The following is a 27,582-nucleotide window of genomic DNA, read 5'->3' as shown; positions in this document are numbered from 1 at the left end:
ACAAGTGGCACATGTGGCAGGAGCAGGCTGGCTGGAGAGGGCATGTGAGGGGGCCATGTCGATAGGAAGGAGGAGGCTCTGAAGTCCTGAGAGTGGGGAGTCTCCAGTTGGCCCTCCCCTCCCCTGATGCTCTGTCAGTACTTTGCACATGTCACCAAAAACAGTGAGCTGGGGAGATGGGGTTTTGTCTTTTCAAACCTCACATCCTGTGGGCAATGATGGATAGAATATAGTCAAATACAACCAACCATGTCCTTCATCCCAAGAAGCTGTCTCGTTCCATCTCTGTTTTTAGATTAGCCTGCATTAATAAAGACTTTAGGAAAATGATACTCTACATGCCTTTGAAGATCCCTAGAAAGTGAGATTTCTCCATTTCGTGTAGCCTTCCATTCCTATAGTTTTCCAGTTGTATCTAACCCATGAAGTAGCCGCATCTCCAAGTGATGAAACTCACCTCAAATACGATGATTATTATGTCCAAGTATAATGGCTCCCAACTCTGACTTTTCCATGGTCAGAACAGAGTGTCACCAGGTTTGGTATATTTAAAAAAAAAAAATCCTGATATAGTACAAAGTGAATGGTCAGAAGTTAACTAGAGGTTACTGTGTAGAGAGTTGGCTGAGGATTGAAATAGGAGATGAACCTTTACTGGTTTGGTTTGGTTTCGTAGAAGTTAAGCTGATATTAACCTTCTGGCATGAAGATGGGCTAGGAAGGACAAAGGCCATCCTTCCAGCTTGAGCACTTGAGCACAAATATGCTGGCTGATGAAGCACGCGGTCTTTGAAGGAAGCGTCCTTAAGTGACAGCAGGATTCCACCAATCAGAGACTAGCTGGCTCAGCTCTAGGTGCCCAGGTTTTCCCCCATACCATGCTAGTCCTGCGTTCTCTGATGCACTCACTTCTGAGTTGAGTGAAGCATTTTCTTATTCTCTAAATAAACAATCTTTTGTGTGTCTTAGGAGAAAAACTATAGTTAGAATATAATGCTTCCAAAGGATTGAAACAAGGTTTAGTTTCCCTGGAAACCATCCTCTTTCCTGATTGCTGTACACATTTTTTCATAGATCAGTAGCACCTGAATCTCGTAACAGTGAAAGCCACCTTAAAACTCACAATATGTGTGGTATTTTAAAACGTATCCTATTTTTAAAAAAAAATCAGTATACAGCACTGAGAATGTTTGGTCTTAGCTACCATTAGAAGCGAAGGGAAGATGTGTGTGTGTGTGTGTGTGTGTGTGTGTGTGTGTGTGTGTGTGTAAGATGATAGAAAAGAAAATCTGGGGATTTATTAAAAGCTAAGGGTTTTAATAAGTTCTGAAGTCACTGAAGGTCAGAGCTGGCTGAGGCAGCTATCACTCAGTGCTGGCGCTCCCGTGTTGGGATTATTGGGAGCATTAGAGTAGAGTAGCTAATCTTTTGTGGCCAGTACCGCTTGCCTGTGTTGATAAGTATGATTAACAACTTTAAAAGCCAAATACATTAGCAAATGCCTTATAGCTGCCAGGAATGCTCATGGCCACCCACGCGTCACAGCAAAATGAGAAACCAGTTCGGGATCTTAGGATGCCTGAGCCTTTTAGATAAGTATGCCTGTAAGTTTGGTTTTGAAGTTGGTTTCGATTAAATCGTGTCAAACTCTTGTTAGAAAGCAGTCAGATATGAGCAAAAAAGTGAGGAATGTGTTTTTGGTTTGCAAGGTTGTGAAATGATGATGGTCATGATAATCTCAGAATTACTTTAGGTCTGCTTTTGTTCTGAAATTTCTAAGTGAACTTTAAAAGAGATCAGATTTTTTTAGAAAGTTCATTGCATTAAAATGCATATGCATCAAAAAAAAATTGCATAGTCCAATTTTGATAATAACCCTGAATAAAAGTCAAAACTCTAGGCTATATCCAAATTGAGCGAGGCAACGGCAGGTGACATAATCTTCAAAACAGCGGAAGAAATCCAGTTTAGAAAGGGCTCAGCCAGACCAGCCATGGGACCAGGGGCTTTGTTCCTCCAAAATGCAGCTTCATTGTTGTTGCCATTAGCATCATAATTAAAGAGGGCCTTTGTGCTAAGGGTTATACACAGGAGTCCAGGATTTCTCTGCCCAGAATTAAAGATAACACCATTGAAAATGTAAACCAGTATAATAAGGTCAAGGGTTCGTAATGGGTAGGAGTGAAAGGAAAAGATAAGCACAGACTTAGGGTAGACAGTCTTGAAGCCTACTGGTGTCAGTTTCCAAGAGGCAAATCCCTTCTTGCAGAATTGTCTTCAATTGGCATGAAATTGGCATCTGCCCCCCTGTTGACTTTCTCCAGTCTCAGCTTCTGAATGCCAGAACTTCACATACCTTCCCTAGTATGAGAGTGCCAAAGAAGGTTCCATTCCTTGGCAACAGAAACCACAAGCCAGCTCTGGAGAGCCTCAGACTTGCAGGAAAGATGTTGATGTAATGGAGATTCCTTTGTTTTTTTTTGTTGTTGTTGTTGTTGTTTTCTCTCTGTTGCTTGTATCCTTCTGAGCCCGCAGTCGTGAACAGTTATTTTTGCACCACATGATTTTTTCTCCATTTTCAATATGACTTCCCAATGCACGGTCGACTTTCTGCTGACAAGATTTGTTCCCCCTACTTCTCTCTTTTTTTCCTAGATAATGTAAACCAGAAGCTTATAACTTTTGGAAGTTTATAAGTATTGGAATAGAAATCCTATGTGTACAGTGGAGCATCACCTAGATGAGGCAGTGTTGACATTTTTAAACTGTACCTGATGTGGAATTAAGTTCTTATCGTTTGAATTCCATGTTCAGCTGTCATTGCTCCTCGGGTTTTCAGAGCCCTCCTGCTGCAGATGTGCTGGCAGGCTTTTCTTATGTAATCTTTTTAGATAAAGAAAGTTTAAAACATTGGGGTCAGTAATCCAAGTAGCAGAGCCAATTACCCTGATTTGCTTCAAAATAAGAATGTATCAGAGATGGGGGTGGTAGATTGCCTTCATGTGAAAACATAATGGCTTCACGAAACTTCCCATTTTCAACAATACTAACATCAAAGTGAAAATTTATAATTTTATAATGAAAAGTAGCATTTTTTCCCCAGAAAAAGAAAAGGGATTAAATACATGAATTACCTGACATTATATGATAGAAGTTATGTGATAATTTTACCTGTTTAGGAATATTAAATGCAAGAAAAGGGGTCTGTGGAGAGTTTGTTTTTAAAGCACAACATAAACTTGGGTTTGTTTGGTTTTCAACATTACCTGGAAGGTCTGCTACTGAAATTGTGTTGGAGGCACATATAGCATCCTGAGAACCTGAGAACCACAAGTTGCAACTTGAAAATGGGTTCTGTGACCTCAGAGACTCTGGGAAGTCACAGAGCCCTCGTTGCGCACATCTGCTCCTGCCTGGCCTGTCTGCAGGACCCCTGCAGACTCCTACAGGTGGCTGCTTGCTTATGCTCCGCGTGCACGTGCACCGAAGCAACTCAGTAGCCGACACTGAAAGTATGACATTTCCATCGCCACAAGTCAGAGAAACTCAACGGTAGAAGGTGGTATTTATTTTCTGCTTAAAATGGGGTTTAAAAAAAAAAAAAAGGCAGGCATACTTCAGATAGCTGTGTGCATGCTAGAGGGGTAGTCTGGCACCTGCAGCCAGTCAAGGAATTGAATTCTGCTTGATTAATCTTTTCTTTTCTGAGTTTGTGTCGTTACCCTTTCATCCACCTGTTCTACCATACTCCCCAGGGTGTAAAACTATTGGAGAGGAACGTTAGGGACAGATCTGGCAAGGGACCCACCCAGAAAAGCACAGGCATGCTTCTGACTGCATTCTTTGGTCTGGCTGGCCTCCCTGGTACCATACTTTTGACCAAATAATCCCCTAGATTCCATTGGGTTAAGCTAGTAGCTTTCTTGTTTGTTCATTTGAAGATCTCCAAGACTTACTGTTAAGTGAGCAAAATAAGCTTTTGAATGATGCATATAATATGATTCTATTTCTGTGAAAATAATTATCTAATGGATGTACAATATGCATGTATATGTACATATGTGTAGAAACGTGTAATTTTACACATACAAATATATGCACATATATATTATATATCTACACGTAAAAAGTTATAAATTATATTATATATTATATATATGAAGATATAAAATTTGGGAAATAGATGCTAAACTGTTAATAGTGATTACCTCTAGGGAGGGAAGTAGAATTAGGAGTTGGAGATAAAAACAGACTTCTGTTTGAATTTTTACAATGTGTGTTATTTGGTGTAATTAAAATATTTTAAAGAAAAATACTTAAAGGTTATTTTTATTATTTTTTAAAATGTGTTAGTCTTTGATTTCACTTTATGAAGATAACAAAAATGTATTTAAAGTGAATGAACCTACACTACAGGATGAGAACTGTATTTTCATATTTTTAATTATACTCATAGCATAAAGAAAACAATGTGTAGTAGATTTCTGGTGTGTTTTTTCTATTTTTTTTTTTTTGGCCAAGAAACTGGTGAATTACTTAGAATCGAATATCTATACCAGATATGAGCAAAAGAAACATCTTTGTCGTGGGCTCTTTGGTCAAGCAAACTTTCAACTTTTGCTGATCTTCTTAAATGTCCTGTGGGTTCCATGCCTCATGCTGTCTTAATTAGTGAACAAACGTGGTCAAATTGGTCCTGCACAACTCTTAGTTTCTTTTTGCCGGGTAATGGTAGCCAAAGAAGAACTCTCGAGGCAAAAGAAGGTCAACCACTCACCCTAAAACCTCGCAATCAAGTCATACTGATAACCCACTGTAGGACCAAATTCTGTCATATACGTAGACATTTATTAACAATCAACACACCCACACCGACACACACACACACATACACATTAATGGGATCATGTAACTTGTGTACAAGCTTCAAGAAGTCCCAGGTCTTCACTTTCCTTAATATATGCTTCAACCACAGCCTTACATAAAAGATTCAAAAGAGGCTTGAGGCAAACATCCAGATCCCAAAAACAGATTCTTTCATCCTTATAGCCTGTATCAGGTAAGCAGAACCTTCTAAAAATCATGGCTGTCAAAGTGAACTAAAATTATCAAGCTGGTTGTATACAACTCTTAGCTTCTTTTTGGTAAATAACGGTGGCCAAAGAAGCAAGTTTTGAGTCAAAAGAGGATGGACTACCACCCTCCCCCAAAACCACAACCAAACCATGCTGATCACGTGTCTAGGACAACTTAGGGACTTAGCCTAGGGCATTATCACCAGAGGTGCAGGTAGAGGTCTTAGCTGGATCTTTACATTGGAATACTTTGAGCCAATCCATATTTCTTATACACCTTAATTCCACCAAGCATGCTAGTCAACAGTAATAATTTTCACCAATTGAAACCCATTCTTGACACAGGCTGCTAACTGTAGATTGTTGATGGAGTGATGGTACTAGCAGGGTTTGTAACAGCCGATTCTGGAGTACAGGATACCTCTTTAGAAAGCCAGCTAGACTGCCTCAGACCTTGCATGCTTCATCAGATGCTAGTAGCACCTGGGTTATAGCTTAACCTAAATAACACACATGTAACATCAGCCATATATGCTCAAGTGTTTTAAAGTAAATTGCAGATGAGTACTGCAATTAGCTTTTCTTGCAGAGAATTCTGTTTCTTGAATGGCAATTAATCAGATTCAACCCTTTAAGTGTAGTCATAATCAGCTATATTTTTAGATTCTCGCTATGGAATGATAGATAACACGCACTGAACGTGCCATGCTCTGTCCCCAGCATTTTACGTGTATCAACCCACTTAATCTTCACAACGCCCCTAAAAGGTGTACTATCGTTACCCAATTAACACGGGGGAATCTCAAGCAATGTGTCCACGCTCACACAGCTTCGTACCTGGCAGAGTCAAGATTAGAACCCTGGCATCTGGGACATGAAGTGTAGTTTTTTCATTGCATGAAAAAAAGAACATGCTGTAATCCATGAAACCGTACTGCCCTCACCAGATGCGAAGTCCTCCTCTTCATTTGCTCTCACACAGATTCTGCGCACAAGGCAAATTGTCTGTATGTTAAGTTGGAGAGGCTCTTCCCTTGATGTGCTGCATTCCTCTGTAGAGTTCCCATTTCCTCGGTGTGTCTTCCTCTCTGCAGAGCTGAGGAGAAATGTTTAATAGTTGGGCCTGGCTCTGTGCAAAAAAGAAAACAAAATCCCCAAGGAGCCAAATCCGTTGCCTCTGAGATCCTTCCTGCGTTGCCCTTTCAAACAAAGCACGGCTGACACAGACCCCCAGGGTGTGCTGTTGAAGCTTCCCACCCCTTCTGTGAGGCTGGACTTCACTTCTTGTATATGGTCATTAAAGATGTCCTACCATTGAACAGGAGGGGATTGATGACTGAAATATCCGTCCCTAGCTTAAGGGTTACAAGACCGAGGACCAGCACATCAGTCCAATTATTATTGCTGTGCTAGGTGTATGAACTTGCGCTGCACTTGGACCTGAGCGTGGATATTGCTTGTGATGCTTAACTGACTTCTTGTGCCTGGAGTTTGATAAAATGGGACGCTTCAAGTGTCGTGCCATTTGCTTTGCCATCTGGTATAATCCTCAAAAACATTTTTGTCCCACACGTGGATGGTCTTCCTTTTCAAGTACTGATTTTCCCAGGCACATGGGTGTCAGGCCTTTTGACCATGAACATGGGCAGGGCTAGATTAGGCAGATTTCTGGCATCTTCAGCTTGATGATTGTGGGCAAAGCCGACACATACAGTTGGGTAGGTTATACACTGCACAAATCTAGGTTGACCTGGTTCTGGGGAAGACAGGTGCCAATCTGAGAGTAAAATCCAAACCCTGAGGTCCCCACCCAGTGCTCATTCCACTCCCCAATATTTTCCTTCCTTTGCCATAAATTCACTCCCTGCCTTCAACTTCTCTTCTGCACATACTCCTTAACCACGGGCTATCTGGTGCCTATCACCAATATTCTATGTCAGCTTTCTTATAGCTGCATATGTATTTTAAATGGTTGCATATAGTATTTCGTTATATGAATGTACCTTAATTTATTTGTAAGTTCCCTATTGGTGGGTATTAAGGTAGTTTGCAATCTTTGTCAATTACAAATATGCCGAAATGAAAACTTGTATATGTTTGTATATCTGTCTGCAAATATCTCCAGGAAAAATTCCTCAAGGTAGGGCTTTCTTTGACTCATCTCCTTTGACTCACTTATCTCTGCAGCTGCCTCTAGCACCTTTCCTCTTATTACCCTCATCCTCCAAGGTCGAGTCTTTATGGCCTTTTGCTGAAATTTTTACAGTAGACCCTTAAGTGGATCAACTGCCTACTCTCACCTTTATAATCTATCCTAAACATCTCACTGCTTAGATTATATTACCCTTATGCTCAAAAAATCTCCAAAGGTTCATGATTGCTGATGGAACGTAGTATTAACTCCCCACACTCTTCCCAGCACTCAAGACCGTTCTGCAGTATGGCTCCTCCTTGTCTTTGGCGTCTCCTACCCGTGATTCCCCTGCATGCCCCCTAGGCTCCAGCAGAACCAGATGGTTCACTATTTCCGGAGCTTGCCTTGCTCTGTCTCTTTCTGTGCCTTAGCGCTCATTCTTCACTGTGGGTGTGTCCTTCTTTTCCAAGTGTCCTCACTCATCTCTGCCTGTGCAAATCCGTCCGGAACCTTAATGCTACCACCCTAGTCATGTTTTCTGGATTCTCCCACCCCCATCCCCCAGACTAGATGTGACCTTTTCCCCTTGAGCCCCAGCTGTGCTCTTCCTCTCCCCGGCTGTTCTCATATCCTGTTTTAGATTGTAATCCTTTGTGCCATTGTAAACCTGCTGCTGGAAGCATGTGTCCTCTGAGGTGCCTGGTACAATGCCTTGCACATTATAGGAGTAAAGAAGTATTCATTAGAAAGGTCTTCACAGTTGGTAAATTTCCTTTCCCCAAATTGGTATGATCCTTCAGCTTGTGGGAAAGAGATCTTACACCCAAAGCCATTATCAAAGTGGATTAACTTTCCAGTGTATTCAGTCAAGAGCACAGAAACGCACTGGCAGTGAGGACGCAGGCAGGGTGGGAGCACAGCCCGTCTCATCTGCCTTTCCTTACCCCCGGCCAGGTCCACAGCTGCCCTTGACACAGCCCACAGGGAGTAGGGTCCCTCTGGATTTGGAAAGCTTACTTCTTGACAGCCACAGCAAACAAGGACTTGCATCCCCTTTCAGGAAGAATTCACCCTAACAATCCATGTACTTTTATTAAAGGGATGTTTACAAACATCCTGGTTCTTGACTCAGGATCCTTGTTGGCGGCTCTGGATGACACTCTCACGGGAGGAAGTGCTGAGGGGAGGTGGTGAGGGGCGAGTGTAGGAAGCTGGGTCAGATCTGGGGTCTGAGAACAAAGCCTGTCTCTTTCCAGTGACCCAGAAAGCCTCTCACTGCATGTCTGAGGGCACTGGAAGGACACACAGGTTGTCTCAGCCTGGAAGTTTCTGATTTTCCAACTCCAAGCCTGGGCTTCTCACAGTTACTACAGTCCCTCCTTCAGAGTGAGTAGCTCTTCTGAGGCTCCGCATCTCACTCATTCACTTACTCAACAGACACCAACTGTATACATTCCTGCTCTTAAGGGGCCCACAGACTAATGACAGATGACAGTTCCAGGATTCTTTTGTGAAACGTGGAAGGAGAACAAAGATTTTAGACTTACTACTCAACCCTACTCTGACGCATGCTTGCCACGTATTTCCTCACTGTCGAGTTCAATGTTCATAATCTGAGTTCCTGTGATCCTCAGCGTGCCCTCCAGACCCTGCGCATTATTCCCAGGATCTTCTCATCTTAGCTTTTCTTATCACAGGCAGTGGTATTTTGTTTGGTACCATCCTTTGCCAGATTAAATATTTATACTTACTTCATATTCTCTCTGTTGTTGAAAAGAACAATACAAAAGTTGTATAATAATGATGAAGTATTTTATCATCTTCATTTAATTTTGCAATCACCTGTCAGGCCCCCAGAGCTTACTCTGTGCCGTTCGTGTTCAAGGACGCTGTCTGAGAAACAAAGCTGAGACTTGAATCCAGGTCTTCTGACTCTGGATGCGCGTGCAGTCTTTGCCTTATTTTAGTAACACAGGCACTATTGGCTATCAACGTGCAGCCCTTCTGCCTAAGGTTTGATTATTGTTGACTGTGCAGAACATGTAAGCCTAAAAATGCACCCTGTGTTGAACTGATTTACAGAGCAGACAGGTGTCACAGGTTCACCTCTGCTTGGGAGAGCAGGCTTCTCTCATGTAGAACCTGAACTGCATCTCATGCCTTCTCTTGATTCACAAGCTCATGGGTAGTAGAAATGCCAGCAGATCCCGTCGCTTGGGGGTGTAATGTCATCTGAATGTGAGTGATGACCTCTATTTTAGGATAGAAAGCTACAGGTACACCCATTTTATAACATCCTCTTCTGGCATTTTTTCCTTTTCCATTTTCTCCTTGAAATCAGTTTTCACAATGCTTAACGGGTCAAAAATTATTCCATCATGGGTGCACATTTGCTTGAGTGTGTGTGTTTCAGTCATGGGCATCTTCTTTTGGGTCTCATTAGGCATGGGAAAACCTAAGCCTGGTTAAAACGCTTCCTCCTGTGCTGTGAAGTTTCAGGCGAACTTAACATGGGACTTGTTACATAACCCACACGCTTGGCACTGGCACAGGGGGACCCTCGGTGAGGATCACCCCTCTTGGTGTGTGCCAGACGACTGGTAGCTTTTTCCTCCAGTATGTGTCAGCTGCAGAGCCAGATTTAAAGGAGAGGATTTATAGGAAATCCAGCTGTGAGTTCTCATTTTTTTCTCTTAGAGCTGGAGGCGGGGCCAAAACTAACCTCAGACCAGGCACACCATTGATCAGGCTAGAATGATGTGGAACAGTCTCACAGACAGCAGCTAAGCACAGGGGAAATATTAGCTGGCAGAGATAACGAAAAGGAAACACTCAGTGACAGATGCACCATCTGTCAGTTTCGGAAGAGCAATTTTCAAGAAAGCAGAAAATGAAACGAAGAAGAGAGTGATTTTGTTTCAAAGGTACAGCACAGCCTAAGGACATTTTAAAACAAAGTAAGTTTGTGTTCCATAGAAGAGGTCCTGGCGGTGGGTAAGACAACAGTTACTTCCTATTTGTACTGGGAGTTTTGTTATTTATACATAAAGTTTTTTTTGTGGTGTATTTGACATTTAGAAGGACATTCTTTTAACAGGAACTTGATTTAAAATTGAAAGCAGTACCTCTCATTTTGATTATTCACTTTAGAAATATTTGAAAGCTACAGTAAGATTTATTTTACTTTTAGTTAACCTCAGAGAACTGTTTTTTTTTTTTTTTTTATGTCAGACTATAGATGTTAATACCAGGCTGTCTTTCTTTCTTTCTTTCTTTTGAACTATGGGCAAAATTACTTGTATCCTTCCTCAAAGGCAATTTAGTGAGAAAGTGCCCATCTCTCAGATTTAAAAGGCTGGCAGAAAATGCTGTCAATTGGATGTTTCATTCCCTGGGATCAGTTGCATAAATAGCCATCAACATGACCTAGACTTCTATGTGCCTTTCTGAATAATGTTATTGTGTTAATATAGTTTTTAAAGGAAGCTGCTTCTGGATCTTCTTTATAAGCTACAGTGTAAAACAATCCTGCCCTGTATGTTTAATACATTTTTCAACTGTACTAATTTTAAAACAAAGTGGGACTTGTGCTGTTTGTTGTTATATGTTACATCTAAGAGGTCTGCGCTTCATGTCACATCATATGCTTTATTAGGCTGGGATTTGTCTAATTCCAAAGAGATAGAAAGCAGTGATTTGGCAGGAGAAGCTTGTGTGAGCAATAGCTGAAAGTTTTGAGGGGGGTCACAAAAGCCCCTGAATTAGAAAAAGGTGATTCTCTTACAATTTATACGGGCAAAAAAGGATTTATTTTGCATCGGCGTTAGCAGGCTGTCCAATCCAAACCAGAAGTGGAAGCCCTGGCTGTAAACTCGCAAAAGCAGAAACCACTCAGTGTTATGGCCCAATATGGATGTCAGAACTTTGTAGCATGTGTGGGAAAATGGCTGCAGTCCAACGTCTGGAATCATTTATCTTCTAGTGGAGTCCAGAAGACAACTGCTTTATGCCTTTTACAGAAATCCTTGCTGATTGATTTCATTTACATAGAGCAAGCCCAGTGACTGATGGTGGGGCGGCTACAAGTGGGGAGAAATATTGATCTATTTCTGCTTTTCCTGACATCCTGGTCTCATTAGTGTTCCTGGCACCTTTGAATGAGATTGTGCCTTGACCAGTAACCATATGGTTTCTACAGGGCCCTTTCCACATGTTTCATAATAAATGCCACACTGATGTCTTTTCTTACTGGGAGAGTCAGAAACTGAAAGTTGAACATTTAATCTTACTGTCTTTTTGGAAGCTTAGCCTCTTTGCTGTAGCCTAGATTTGAAGATTGAGAGGAAGAAAGTTAACAGGAGCGAGAGCTCTCTGTAGACTCACTGCAACTTACACAGTCATTTAGAGATGTGTGTGAGATAGTTTTTCTGAAATTCTGGAACATACTCTTCGTGGTATATAGTCTCGGATCTGTATCTGAATGTACCCCTAGAGGGTATCAGATACGCCAGCGAGTATATTCTGCGTGAACTAAACTCACGTGTGCTGATATATGCTGACATGTGACAGGGTAGCCTCAGGACCTGTTTTTTCTAATGTGTGAAAGAATATTTGCCAATTTCCAACAGGACCGGTGTCAGACCTGATGAAGACATTTAGAATTTATTGAAAGGACCAAGGTAACAATCAGAAGTCTTGGATTTCAGCCACTACCCTTGTGCTGCCTAACTTGGTCACCTTGAGGAAGATAGCTAACCTTTTAATAAATCTGTTTCACTGCTTAAAGATACTGTGAATAATCCTAGTCATCTCTGACTCCCAGAGACATTTCAAATGTCAGCAAGATATTTATAATGTGTCTTGTGCTTTTGGTTTTTTATTATATATGCCATTTAGGAAGTTGCCTCTGTTGCCTTAGACTGAAAAAGCAGAAAAACTTTGGGTCACTAAAAACAAAATTCTGTAATTTCATACAGTAGTACTTTTGTTTGCAGTAGCTTACTCTTGAAGGTACTTGCAGCAATCTTTTCTTCTTTATGTGGAATCTCCCTTTGATTTTTCTCATCACAATTCCTGGCATTGTGAAATACCAGGTATTTCTTCAAACAAGTTAAAGTTGTAGAAGTTGGGTTAAAATTAGTGCAATACTTTTTTGATCCACTATTCTTAAATATATATATAATTTTTTAAATTCCTTATGTAAGGAAATGGATGATAGTGTAAAATAAATTACCCGATATTTTCTAACATTTTATATATACATATATAACATATTTAAATAAATACATGCTCATCTTCATATAAGAGATATACATGTGAATACACACATACATATAGAGAGAGAGGGAGAGAGGAGAGAATCTTTCCAAAATATTCCAATAAAAGCAATAGTATATAAAATACGGAAAGTGAAAGATAGGAGCCGTTAGTGGGTTTTCATTAAACCGGTTTCATTTTAAGTGATAAACGTGATAGCAGCTTAGAATAGTGCAAATGACATAGTCAGAGGTCAGACCTGCCAATCCCAGCTGTTAATATCACCACGCGCTAAACAAAACCATCCTCGTGGGCGCCGTTCACTGAGGTGTTGAAGCACAGCTGCCCTGTACGCCACCCACTCAACTGTGTGACCCTGACCAAGTCACTTAAGCCCTCTGACTTCTGCAATATGAGAATGAGAATGTACACACCATCACCTAAGGTGGTTGTCGGGGTCAAATGACATATTATACATGAAAATGCTGTGACTTTAAAGTCACTTGGTTGCTTCCTGGAATATACCTTTCCTCCCTTTCTTAACAAATCCTGCTCATCATTCAGAGGCTTCTCTTGACCCTCTTCTGATCTCTTCCCTCTTTTGAACCCCTAGAGCCCTTCATGGGAAGAACTAACCAGTTTCCACCAAACTTCCTCTACTACTTTCTATCATTCTCTTCATCCTCCAAGGCTGCCTCAACATTACCAACCTTGCAGCCTTCCCTAATACGCTCCCTCCTTCATCCATGGCTCCCAGAGTATAAACTTCTCCTGAAGTTCTTATCTTCTTCTACTTTATTCTTTTTTTACACACAGCTCTCCTTTTGTAGGCTCCTCAGAGACAGGGAAGGCACCAAGTTTCTTTGATTTTTCTGGTGCTTTCCATAGTTTTTCATAACGGGCTGGTATTCAAGGGGTGTCTGTGGATGAATGAACATCAGTCTTTCCCCGTCTTTCTGAAAATGTTACCTAGTTTGTGATACACTATCATCACACACCTTTTGGGACATTATCTGGGTACCCATTTGTGTGTCTGGAATAATTTGACCATCATAGTGTAATAGCATATAGATTGTTTTAGGCTGGAAAATCCTTACATGTAATCACCAGTAGACAAATCATTCACCTACTAGTACTATTTGAGTCCTACTAATCACACATAGCTAACTAAAAATTAGAAATATCAATTAGCTGTCTCTATTTGGAGAGAGCCTTGATACCTGTGGCTAGATAAGTTTTTTTAAATGTATATACAACCATCTTTTTGAAAAGCAGCTTGACTGCATTTATCAAGACCCTCTCATCCAGTAAATCCCCCTTCTAGGAAATTATCCTAAGGAAGTGGTTTAAAAAAAAAAGTAGACAAAAGCTTTCTGAACAAAGATGATTAACATGATGTTATTCATAAATAATACTAAAAATGGAAAATAAGTTGACACTAGCATTATTTTAATAATCAGAATGAAGCTATAATAATCCAAAGTTTGCCTGATCAATTATATGTAATAGTACTGACCTCAGTGCCGCCTTTTCTAGCTGTTTTGCATAGAACCAAGGATATACTTGAAGCAATCAAGTTTAGCAGCTTCTTACCAGGCTGCTAATTTTACTACTCCTTCTTCTTTAAATTTAGAAAATGTCAAAAATACAGTAATCTTTGAGGGCAAAGTTTTAAACTCTCTGAGGGAACAATAAACTTAGCATCAGGAGAGGCCTAAAAGGCCTGTCTTACCCATTTTTATTAAAAACTAGACTGTCACTGAGAGAAATGGAAATTCTAACTAGTTTAACTTTTCTCTTGAACTAAGGTTAAAAACAGTTAAAAAGGGAAAACTTGAGTCTACGTGTTAAATGACTATGAAGAAAACTATGTAAATTGTGGAACCTTTTCCTAATCCCTCATCTAATCTCCTTTTACACGGAATAACTGGCAGACATCTCAGCATAATAGTTTTCTGCAAGTTATATCAGGATGAACCACGGGAAAACTGGAAATGAGCTCCTATCAAGTGAGCTGAGTCAGAAGCGTCGCTCTCTGTTCTGCAACCCCGCTGATAAATTGGTCGGGGGCCTCGCTGCTGAGATCTGCTGTCCTGCACCTACCTCTTTGCTCAGGAGGGAAGGTTTTCTTTTTGCAGTTCTTGGGATAATCCTTGAAATGCATCCCCACTAACAGCGCCCCTCCCTGAAGCTCTCGGCAGAGAGGCCGAGCAGAGGACTGCTGAGGGGCAGAGCACTTCCTCAGGGGGCCTGTCAGTAAAGGGCGGATGAGCTTGTGCCTTCTTTAAAGATGTTTCTAAATGATCCTGTTCCGTGGGCTGCCCAATAAGTAATGCAAGTCCCTGCTTCAAGGAGTTCACTGTGTAAATGGTGAAGGAATGCCAGCTTCAAAAATGAATACAAACGCAATAATACACAGACAGATCCCCACATGGGTTGCAACCAAGCCCAGGAGTAAAGTCAGTGTGTCACTTTGGGGGTGGAGGGAACAGGGGAAGTGGGGTCCTGGGGGTTTATCCTACAGGAAATCTAAGTCTTCATAATCAGGAAAGCTTCTTGAAATAGTCTCCTTCTTAGTCAAGTAGTGAAAGGGTGAGGAGAAAGGCCTTCGTGGGGCCAGCAGGTGGTTAATGCCTTGCCAGTGGCTTCCATGCACAGGAGTGAAGGTGGTGGGTTTGTAGCCTGAGCTGCGCCAAGCTGGTTGTCTGAGCCAGAAGTGAGTGAGAGGGCGAGGTGCTGGAATCCTCTGGCCCAGTGAGCCCTTGCAGGATTCCAAGGAAGGGCGTGAGTGCAGCCAGCAGACCAGAGGGGAAGGAGGTCAAGGCGGGCGTGCTCTTCCCCCAAACCTCTATGGAGGGGCCTCCCAGAGACCACAGACCGTTTACTCCGCAGTCTGCAAAGAGCCAGAAGACACCGTCTGAATTTGTTGCCCATGGGTCTAGAATTTAAACTCACTCTACTGCCTCAGCCAAAATTATGCTCTAAAAGCTTCTTGGAATTATTGATTCTCTACATTCCGCAAGAGAACAGTGATTTAGAACAATCTCCTGAGAACTAGCGTTCTTTCCACACATGCTTATTATCCTGAACGCTGGACCGTTTGTACTGGGGCTGGCCAGTGAGCCACTGTGTCCTCTGTGGGACAGGCCAGGGGAGCAGAAACCCAGCAAGCAGATGAGATATGCTTTCTTGAATTTACCATAAATTACTCCATGAAAAGAACGCTTATGTAACACAGAGAGAGGCATTCTGACTGGTGTTCCTTGGGCCTTGAAAGTACTTGAATAAAACTACAAAATGATTAAACAACAATAGGGGCGCTCAGTTTAAATGAGAGCAGTTTATTTTCAGCTGAGGATCAAACTCCAAATTAAATGATCTCTCTGTGCCAAGCATTACAGCAGAGGGAAAAAAGATATCCATAGCTTTAGAGTTTACTGTTAGAGGTTCTACTTCATGCTGGTTTAAGCTATAATTTTATTTTTCTTTTCAGTCCCCCTGACATTCACTGATTTGGTGTTGGTATATTACTTCTATAAAGGATCTAAATGCTTATCTTACTACCATTCCCTTGTCTCAAAATCCACAGCTAGTGGCATTGTGTATTTCATTTCAGCAAACCTTTACTGATCATCTACTATGTGTGAGGAACTATGAAAAGAAGACAGGCCTATAATGCCTGCTCGAGGACGTTATCGTCCCATCTTGGAGGCAGATACAGACATAATTCAAGGGATAAAGACTTTTATACTAATTAGAGGCACAGGGCAGTACACTATGGAGCACATGTTTAAATCTCATTGGACGAATGGGAAAGCTTCACAGACAGTATGACACTTGAGCATGGCCTGGAAACACCAATAGATGTTAGTTGAGGGCAAAGTAGGAAACAGACACTCAGACACAAAAGGATGTATGCCAAAAAACACAAAGTCTATAAAGTGCCATATGTGTTCAAGAATAAATGCGTTATGCCCAGCGTGAAGAGACTTTAGGTTGTATGGGGAGATAGCTGCGTGGAGAAAAGAAGCTGAAAAGCGAGAGGAAAATTGGAGAGGAAGCAGTGACACCATGCAAAGGTCCACTGCGATAATCCATCCATCCACATCCACACATTCTTCCACTCAGTCATCAGATGTTAACTGGGTACCCATTGTGCATTAGGCCCAATTTTAGGCTATGGCAATACATCAGTAAGCAAAACAGGAAAACAAAGTTTCCTGCCCTCGTGGAGCTTCCAGTCTAGTGGGGAAGACAGACAACGAGCAACATAAATAAACGATGTTTATTTTAGTGACAGTTGATGAAAAAGAATAAAACAGGACAAGGAGGTATAAATGTGAGCAAGAGGGATTAAATTTTGTGGAAAAGTGACTTGAGTGAAGATGTGAAGGAAGAAGAGTGAAAGAGAGTGTCTGTGGATTCTGAGGCAAAAACACGTCAAATGGAGGAAACAGTAAAGGCAGAGGGTCTGGTGCTCAAGAGTCAGCTGTCTAGTTGAGCCAGTGTTGGGCAGAAGGGGGAGGGAAGAGGGGAGCTGTTTCAACAGAAGCATCCCTCTGGGACTGGTGGGTTTGGTTAATAAGAAAGTAATCAAAGACAACTGGGGAGTAGGGTTTACACTAAATGACTCAGGTCCATGTACTTGGCGTTAAGACAGCTGTGCAGGAATGTCCCGATGACCTCATCAAAGGAAGAAATGAAATCAGCCAAGAGTGAGTAAATTGCATGTGATGAGGGCTGGGAATTGGTAATCAGTGGCAAAGTTTTAGACTAGCTGCTGAGAGGAATAGGGAAGGAACCTTCCTGGGTGTGAATGAGGAGCAGTGCTTTCAGCCTAACCGTGGCTTGTTGAGAAGACCTGTGTTAGCACTTACTGCGCGTGTAGCACTGCGCTGAGTGCTGAACAGCGCTGAATACTGAGTAACGTGTGTTCCCTGACAGAGGAAAGGGAGCATCTGCAAATATAAACAATTTTTTCCTTTATCCGATTGTAGAGAACGAGATAGTATAACGTGAAACACCTCACAACAAGCCCACTTGGGATACAAACAAATTTTATTGGGCTGAATTTTAAGAGGTCCGTATATATTTTTTTAATTTTCTCTCCCCTTCTCTATAGAGTTTATTCAATTAGAATCAAATAGCTGTATTCTTCAATAATTTTGGCCCTGCCTAAATCTGTCTATAGGACTGAATTTGCAACCAATGTGCTCTGAGATGTGTCTCTTGGGATATGGGTGTGCTCTGAATGGGTTATAGGTCTGCTGCAGGGACTAATCCCCTCAGCCCTTGGACTGGCTGAGCAGGGCCTGGCATAGCCAGAGGCCCTTTGGATAACCCTGGGCCTCCAGCAGCCTTGCAGTTTATCCCATTGTGCAGGGCAAATACAGTGTGGGCCATGGTTGGGAAGCGTACAATCCGAGACGGCCCTATAGTATGCCCGCTCTGTTCTCCTGTTCCCCAGCACAGTGGCTCCACACTCTTTTGAAGGTACATGCCTATCAATAACAAGATTTTGAGCAGCGGTTCCAATATATCTATCTACCTATCTGTATTTTATAAGTTATATACATGTTCCACTGTCACTGTCTCAAGTCATCAAGGCCAAGGTTCATCAGCAACTCCATACTTCTTTATTTCAAATAATCTTCCAGACGATGTTAGTTACTCCAGCTGACTTCTTGTCTGGTCTGAGTATGTTTCCATTGCGCTTACCTTGTAGGTGTGATTGTTACAGTGCCGGTATTGCAGGTAGGGAAATTTCAGCTTTGTCACTTTCTTGTTGACTGCTTATGCTGGTAATTAATTTTATCTTCTCTCCCTGATTTCTCTGCAGGAATCTTTTTAAGTTGCTTCTCCATTTTGTGAGGGTTGGTTTGGTTCAAAGTAAGCAATGTATTCCTTATACTTTCTCAGTCGGGTACATGTGTATTGCAGTACATCAGGATACATGGTGCTACTGACAGTGAGCACGTGCATATGACTGTTACCATGCCAGCCCCCTACACCATCCAAGTCCCACCCACCCTCTAGAAGCCACCAGCAGGCTTGCAGCTTAAGTAAGGGTACCTTGTATCAAATCCCGATACTGAATCCTGGCATAGCAATTTATTTCTTAAAATATCTAAAAATACTTAAATGAAACTGTGTTAAAATAAGCACAAACAGAAATTTCTAATATATTCATCTGTGTGCTATTTTGGAGACCATTTCCCTTGTGTCCTGTAAATATTCATTGCCTCTCTCCTTAACCTAATGATACAAGCTATGAGTTATGATGTGCTTCTCATCTGCCAACCACAGTGTAGATATCATCTCATTTCATCCGCACAGCCATCCTTTGAGGCAGGATTGTTATCTGCATTTTATAGATGAGAAAACTGAGGTTCAAAGAGATTCATTCATGTGTCTAAGGTGGCATTGCTTGTAAGAAAGGGACAGATGTGAAACGTAAGATCGTTCCAATCTTAATTACTGTCTTCCTTCTCTTAGGGTCTAGGGTATTAATTTCCAGTCTTGTGTCTAAAGAACTTAGTTCTAAAAAATAATGAATTTTGAGTTCTCAAGACACTCTTTGGGATAATATTGTCATAGGTGCTATATGTCAGTTTCCCACCTTAAATTGTAGCACCATCTTGCCTGCTTTGTATCCATGCCACAAATCTAGTTGCTATGGCATCCTTCCTATTAGGAAAATATTTGTCAGCTCCAGGTGGCTGAGACATAGGCAGGCTTACTGAGTAAGAACAATGATTCGGCGAATTAAGGGGTAGCAGCTGAGAGAAACACAAAGTCTGCAGGGCCTGGAGTGGCGGAGGCCAGGGGTTTCACGTTGTGTTTCCGCCGCTGCAGAGCTTCAGGTTCCGGCAGCTGGGGTTAGGGGAGGAGGGGGGGAGGAGGCTAAGGCTGCAGGGACGGAACTGGAGGCTGCAGAAACAGCATCCTTCCCGGGGGTTCATATGTTGCATTGGAGTAAATGGATGTGTTGTCCCAGGAAAATTCAGTTGCTACATCCAAAGTCGGGGCAGGATTAGGCGTTTTCACTGTCGGCCATTGATTTAAATCATCTCCTTGGTCTCCTTGAACATGATTACATCCAGATAATGCTCTCTTCCAGTAAGAAGGGAAGAACAAAGGGAAATAAATAAAACACAGTTTGCTCAAATCCCATGAAAGTTCTTGCACAAGAAGTGAAGCATGGGAAAATACGAGTTCTTTTATAAAAACAAGGTTTTCCTTGAAGTCACTACAAGACTGCAGTTCACATAACATATTGGTATGTGCATATGTTTATACAGGAGGGGGCTGTGTCACCAGAGAAATGTGAGTCAAAGTCTGTACGGTAGCTGTGGTCATTTTTTTAATGACTAACAGCATATATCGTCTCCTTTTAAAAAAGCAGTTTATCGTTTATTTCTCATTTTAAAAAATCCATTTTTACTTTCTCCAAAGAAGCCCATATCTGGGTATTTTTCTTTCTATCTTAATTATTCATTATTTTGAATTTGTGCTATATTCTGCCTCAAACTAACAAAGCATTATAGGTTTGAAAAGTTTTCTATTAACAAACATACAAGTTATGTCTAATTTGTATTAAAGCAATTTCATCCTATGTTAAATACTTTAATTTTAATACTTTAAAGTGATGTTTAAGCACTTTCAAACATAAAACAAATGCTGATTAACCTATTTTATATTCTCTTACCATAAAAGAATCTACATTTCCAAAATACATAAATCAGGATTGGCTTTTTTTGTGTCAAGATTCAGTCAAAACACTTCTTTACGGTGAAAAGGTTAACGTCCTTAGTAAACTGGATTTCATAGCAGAATATTTCCAAATGAAATATTAGCTAGCTCTCCATATTTAAATTAAGATTTATTTACAAAAACTCATTTAACACACAATTTTAAAGTAATGCTTAACATTTTTAACAATCTTAACTGTTTTTAAAAGTAAAGTATATTTATAGTTCAAAAATCATCAAATTTTTATTTATTTATTTATTTATTTATTTATTATCAGGTTATTAGGCATGGGCTGTGTTTATTGCCCATTCCTGTGGCTTTTCTGCTGAGTTGAATCAACTGAATATAAGTCCAGATTGAGGGATAAGGGGCCAGGAGAAGCATGTTTCTGTGTTCTTGCTTCTACCTAGGAAGAATTCTTTCTTTCTTCTTCCCTATATAAGTAAAAATAAGCTCTAACAGTCCTTGAGATCTCAGGGATAATTCTGGACTAGTTACTAATTGGAAAGAACAACAACATGAAACCTCGGCTTTAAAGGAACATTTTTGCTTCAGTCCTGAGAGGGAGAAAGCATAACCCTATCTCACTTAGTTATCAGCGCCATTAAAAACTCTGACTGGCTTGATAATCACCATGGAGCCGCAGAGTACTTAGCTGGTAGGTAGCTAAATTTAATTAATAGTACAGATTGTCAGATAAACCTCATTTGTTTTAGGGCTCTGTGTACTTTCTCTCCCCTGCCTCCCTAGTTAGGGTCCTCTTTTTTCTTTCCTTGTTTGCCCTCTGCAAGCTCTTGCACCGCAAGAACTCTGCAGCAGGACCGCTTTGAGCAGCATGGCGTCGCAGAAAGGAGGCAGGATTCTGGCTCAGAGGGATCTGAGTTCGAATCCCGACACCGTCATTGGCGCTATGCACACTTTCCTACTGCTCATCCCAAAAGTGGTTATGGTTTTTTCTATCTTAGAGAGTCAGCAGGTTCAGAGCATACCTGAGAAACTGCTTCTCTGCTTTCTCTGGGCTTATGTCCTATAACTACACCATTATGATGCCCTCATTGTTTCTGCTCCTCTGACAGGAACCCTAGTATGTCCACCTAGAAGTTTCTGCAGGGAGTCAAGACCTTTAGAAAAATACTGTGTGATAATTCAGCTTTTCTCCTCCTTGTAATCACTGACAACCCTCATTTTTATCAATATAAGTGCTGCCATGTAGGTGCCCTTTGTTTCTGTTCCTTGGATTCTCAGTGCAGTGGTGACATATGTGTTTAATGGCTGATTAAAGTATGAATAAATATATGTGAGCAAATTTTTTCTTTCCTTTGGTTGCTTAATTATTTATAATTTATATTCTATCTTCTTTTTTTTCAAAAGGATTTAGAAGAGCTCTGCTGTCTGTATTACTTACTCCCATTTAGTTGTGAATAAGGACTAGAATTGGAGTGGAAGCCATTGGTTTGCCTGGTAGCATCCCCATGGTGTGGCCTTGGCACCTTATTTAGCCTCTTGAAGCATTAGTTTCTTCCTGTATTAGATGGGGATGATCCTACCATTTTAGAGGTTATTGTGAGGATTAAATGAGCCATCGCATATGAGAGCATAAAGCATTCAGCATCAGTGCCCGGCACACAATATCAACAGTAACAATGCAGACACCTTCTAGCAGAATATTTGAGCGGCATGAGAGAGAATTTAAACAAGAATCGGATGCTGTGGGCCCTATAAACCTTCCTCATACAATTTATATCAGGGAGAACATTCGTGAATATGCATTTTAAAAACTGCAATATTCTAGGGACAGTATTTATTTCAAAGAAAACAAATTCCAGTAACAAGTGTGCATGATCATGATAAACAAATTAAGGAATAATAGAAGCAAAGTTACTAATATACAGTTAGCCTCTAAGTAGCTTATTCCCCATTTAGCAAATAACTCCAATTATAGCAAATGTTTATCTCCAGTCAAACTAAAAGATGCCGAAAGTCTTCACGGGCTCGAGATTTTTTTTTCTCTTTGGCCTTTCCAATAATAACTATTTAGTAAGTTGCCAAAACAAGTTTTACCACTGTGTGCCTGACATGGTGTCAGATGCTGTGTGAACTGCTGAAAAATGGAGCGACTCCAATTCACAGATTCCTGTAACTCCATTTCAGAGAAAGCAGTTCAAGGCATAGGCACCAAGGGCCAGATGGCCTGGCTGATTTGCAGGCTGAGTGCAGTATGAGGTCATTTACCCAGACACTTTAATGACTATCTTATAATAACTGAGTGCCTTAAAAAAATGCACTTTTATTCATCTCCCTACAGTCAGTATCCTGTCTATCTTCTTGTCTTTATTAGAATTGGATAACAAAACAAAGAAAGAGCAGAAATGCTACATTTAAGAATAAAATTGAAAAAGAGGAACCAGTTGGGGTTGATGTCCGGGACAAAGACCCAGAGCTGAGGCTGTGGTTTCCCAGGGTGCTTTGCTTGCTGGGTCAGAGACCACAGTATGAAATCACATAAACAGTCTGGATTCAAGCACGTCAGCAGTGCTTTCCTAGCAACAAAGTGTTAGACCAACCTTACCTCTCCTACGACGGTGCTACAGGTTTCCTTGGATTGTTAGCCTGGGTGTGGCTATGGTCTGCAATCATGTAGCCAGAACATAGGTCCAGTCTATCTTCTCTGGAGTCCTCTCACATTGTTCTGAAGAGGCACTGGCCTCACTGATGTCTGATATTGTCAGCATAACATTTCACCTTACAAATCAGCATTTTAGAGCACTCAAAGAGACCTCATCTTACTGGCGATAAGACTGGATCGGAGAGATTAGTGTTGTGCCCACAGTCACACAGCCAGCTGTCTCCTTGATCATTTTATTTGGCATCTCTTACCTCTCCTTTGGGGCAAAAACTTGTTCCATAAAAGTCTTTGATTCCTACAGGCTCTCTTTTTTTCCCCTAATTTCCTGAATATATATATTTCCCTCCCCCCTAAAAAAAATTAAAAGGACAATTTTATAAACCTCTTGGTAACAACAATAGCTAAACTATGACTAAGCAAATTAAAACAAGTAAATAAATTCAAGGCCTTCTGAAATTACTTAGCTTCACAGCTAGTAATCCATGGTAGGCCAATCGTCAATGCTTCCCAAAGAAAAATACACTTAAAAAGTTAAAAATCATGTATATAGTTTTTTCTTTAACATGGCTTCAGTCTAGTAACTATTTTTATGTCATAACTTATTAAAATAAATATACTTTGTAAATTGTTTACAAAATTCCAAAGCCTTTTTTGGAAACTTGAGTATAATAATGCATTGGAATAACAGTGGGTTTTGTTTGTTTCTTTCTTTCTTTGTTCTGAATGCTTGGATTTTTTAAAAGAATATGTTACTTATATTGGCACATTGAGAGATGTCTGCAGTATTCCAACTGTATCCTCTATTTTTGGTCTATCACGGGGGTGGTGCTAAGAGCCACAGGCTTAAAAATATTTGGGGTTTTGTTTTTGGGCCTATCTCAGTACTTCTTTAAAATATTTGTTAAATAAAACGAGTTCAGGGCAAAATGAAGCCCAAACAGGCATTCATTAGCTACAGTGAACTTTAGCCAAATATTTACTCGTGGGTGATCACGGGGTACCTAGCACAGTGAGAAGCTTGTTTTATCCCGGAGAGGGGTGGAAAGCTAAATTTTAAAATAACATAAATTTAGAGTTAGATTTGGCATCATCATTTTTGCAGTAGTGTTTAAAGTGATTTACAGTGGGCGGAAGTTGAAAGAAAGGTGAGCCTTAAAGTGGTCATTTTAGTCAATGACTGTCACTGAACTGCTAGAAATCCAGAATACCCTGGACAGGACAAAGGGTGCAGAGAACCATTTTGTAGATGGGAGAGGAATGGAGCCAAGCAAAAAAACTGTACTCAGATAAAATTGAGAAATTGTCAAAATTTCTGACTTGAGCAATTGCTAAGAACTGGACACCATCCATAATAAGGGCACCAATATATATAAACAGGAAAGACGAACAATAGGTTCTTTCTTTGTCAGAAGGTCACTCGTACACAGTAGCCAGGTAATCAAATACCAGCGTCCTGGATACCAGTGCTAGACTGACCGTCCGCGTGCCAGCCAGAGGACTGCATTTGTTTAGGTAATTAGGAAAGATAGCTTATTGCTGGAGTTCCTTCCTTTTTTCCTTCTTCTCTCCTTTCCTTCCTCCCTCCCTCTCTTGCCTCTTTTTTGATAACTAAAAATCTGTTATATCTAACCATTAAATACTAGTGTTAAAAGATAAAGCCACTTTGGAGATTCCAACCACATTTTAAATGTACCTGCTATCACCTCTTGCAAATAAACTAAAAGTGTTCTTAAAATCTTGATTTGTAAGACTTTCTTATGATTTTATGAGGCACCAAGTTATTCCTGGTGTTAATTTTTAAACAATAAAAAGAAAGGAAACGAAGCATTATTGAATGACTGAAGAGAAACATAAAAACAAGGCGTGGAATCATTGGCATACCCCTGGCAGTCCCTAAGCATCAGTCCCAGTATCTGGTCACCATTATTTAAAAAGGAAACACCAAGTGTTGTCTTAGTATTTCATAGTCAAACCTAGAAAGCAAGCTTAGCCTGAAAAGAAATATAAATATACAAGGGATCTGTGGGGTCTGTTACTAAGTCAAAGTATCTTACCATGTGTCACTTTCATGGACTCAAGAGCTAGTCTGATGGGGGCAAGAAGTTTCTTTATGGAGAGAACATGGAGCCAGGAAACCTGCCCACAGGCAGTGTCCCCTCATTAAAGTCTGGATAACCCTGAACTGTTTTTTAAATGCATTTGATTCTGTAAAACTGATGAGCAGTGAAATAAACCTGTTCAATCAACTGAGATCTAATTTACGTTCAGGGATGGAGGGGTAGGTTGGGCAGAAGGGACTCAATGGAAACCTTTTTGAAAGAAACTATTTCACAATCTTTCTTAGTGTGTGGTGCATATTGAAAGTTGGATGCTTTCCATGAAAACAAAAATAGACATAAAAGACAAAAGAGTTTTTGAGTAATATTTAGAGTGACATTGATTATGTGTGTGTAGGAGCAAAGCATCCCCAGAAATTTTTCCTCAGAATTAACTTTCTGTGTGCATTTTGATTCTTTATGTACATATGCATATGTCTCATTTAGCGTCCATTGTTCCATAAACACTGGCCAGATACCTACTCTTTTTCAGGCATAAAGGGATACTCTTTTCCAATCATGGGGGATTCAATGTCAAATAAGACAGAGGTCCCTGTCCTCAAAGTGTCACAATCTCAACCAGCTAAAAGTTTCTTCCCTGCCCACGTTGAGGATAAGACATTTCTCCAGACATAGATCAATGGAGGCTCTCCGGACTCAACATGAAGCTCTTGGGCACTGGCACATCTCCTGGTGGGTGGAGAAGGGCGGCGTGGTAGATCACACGGCAGATTTACCCACAGGCCTCTGCACAGAACTCCTTCACAGGCCTCCCTACAAGGGAGGCTGGCAGTCATAGTCCACCCATGTGTTTGTTTTCCTCTCTGCCACAGTATTATTTTTAAATTCTTAATTTAAAAATATTTACCATAGTAGAACTTTCCCTTGGTGAAAAACTGACCTAGAAAGCTAAGACTCATGTCCAACTTATTAATATTAATGACAAATAAGATGCCCATCCCACCACTTATTTTTAAGTAGGTCTCAGATTTTCCCCATCAGACTTTTCATGTATGTAAGATTGATGGATTTGCTTTTTATGTCTTTTTATCCTCCATCCTTTCTGAAGTTGCAAATAGGCAGTGGAAAGGTGAAGAGGTGAATCAGGATCCTGGAGGGAAATCTAGTGGTAAATAATGCTCACCTCAGCTCATTACCGTGATGGCGATAATTATCTGCTAAAAACTCAAGAATCGGCAGTGCTCGGCAGCTCACTCTCTAATACAGACGGAGGCGGGAGAGGGACTCCTCTGCCCTCTGCCTGCCTTCCAGGCATCCCTCCCTCTCCCAGTCCTCCTCATGACCCCCCCCCCCCCAGTCTGAGGCCGTCACAGGAGGGGAAGTTCAGCCCCAAGTTTAAAGGACAGGAAGTGACTCACGCTGCCCCCAGGGGTCAGGTGAGTGGGTAGTGAGGGAAGGCTGGGAAAGAGAGTTCCAGATTCAAAAAGCAGCACAGATGGGAGAGTGGCCAGGGCTGGAATTTCAGAAATGACAGTGACATCAGCATTAGGGACACTCCCCCGCTTTCCCAGACCAGCATCTCAAAGCACGGCTGTGAACTGTTTCCCATCTATTTTCACAGCATGGTTGACAACAAGGAGGTATCTATGAAACCTAAAAAGAATGGTTGTAAATCCTTGGAGCAGAATTTCACAGGAGGTTTCTGGCAGAATTTATTGGCAATTTAGTGCTGTCTAGGTTTTTGCTAACAGACACCATTATGCCAAAGGGAATTTTAAAACCTAGAATTCGGTAGACCTAAGAGGTGTGGATTTGCTTTTGTTTTTTCCTGACTTGGGGTTATTAACTTCCAGTACTCTAAATTTGCTGCTACCATTATTGTGTTATGAAGTAAGTGGCACTACGGAATATGTAACTAACAACATACTGTTTAGACTCTAAATAGAAACCACAGTTGATGGAGAAGAGAGGTGTAAAATTTTAAGTGGTTATGAACATGGTCCATTAGTACCAACATGATGCACGAGGGCACTTTTTGTACCAAGGGGAGGGTTAGGACCTCATCTGAGTGGAACGTGCTCCACTTTATGTTTTGTTCTATTTAGGGGTTTGATTCATGAGAAAGCGTGTGGTTCTTTCTGTCCCAAACGAAACCCTTTCTCCCTGTGACTGTGTTTCCAGGCTGTGATGCAAATCCATGGTGTTCCTGTTTCAGTGTGAGTGAAAACAACAAGGAAAGGAAGTGTGGAGGTTTGGAATCTTTGCTGATGCTTCAAAGGTCACTGGGGAGCAGTGAGGTTCTTCCCCACCGTCAGTGGCTGGAAGCATGAGAGAGGACTATCATTTACTTCTTGCTCTAAGTTTCTTTGAGCTTGTGTGCTAGAAGCTTCCTCAGTTCACCGCACAGACATTAATCAAGCCCCTTTGAGGTGCTGGGCATTGTGCTGGCACAGGATATGCAAAGACCATGCCTGTGAAGGGAAACAGCAAAGCAGAATAAACCGAACATCCCAGTGCCAGTGCCGGGGTAAGTGCTGGGCCAGGGGTACACAGAGTGTGCCCAGGAGAGACGGGGAGAACCCTCCTCAGGAGAACCCTGAGAGGCAGGGAGCAGTGGTCAGGACAGACTTCACAGGGAAGGTTACACTAGAGCTGAGAAAGAAATAGAGGGGGAAGGAAGAG

At 41.2% G+C, this 27,582-nt stretch overlaps 1 protein-coding gene across 6 annotated transcripts in view; it reads left to right on the top strand.

The window, feature by feature from the left end:
* STARD13 (StAR related lipid transfer domain containing 13) overlaps positions 1-27,582 on the top strand; it is a 210,373-nt gene that overhangs the window by 106,444 nt on the left and 76,347 nt on the right. For 2 of the 6 annotated variants that reach the window (XM_074378063.1, XM_074378064.1), the window contains exon 1: positions 9,940-10,166. The exons of the other annotated variants lie outside the window; for them this stretch is intronic. The gene's annotated coding sequence lies outside the window, so the exon portion shown is untranslated. Of the gene's footprint in view, positions 1-9,939; positions 10,167-27,582 lie in introns of those variants that run through there. 6 annotated transcript variants of the gene reach the window in all.

This window comes from Camelus bactrianus, chromosome 14 (genome assembly GCF_048773025.1).
Source record: "Camelus bactrianus isolate YW-2024 breed Bactrian camel chromosome 14, ASM4877302v1, whole genome shotgun sequence".
NCBI lineage: Eukaryota > Metazoa > Chordata > Mammalia > Artiodactyla > Camelidae > Camelus > Camelus bactrianus.
Note: the sequence above shows the minus strand (reverse complement) of the source record. Positions and strands in the feature narration are given on the sequence as shown.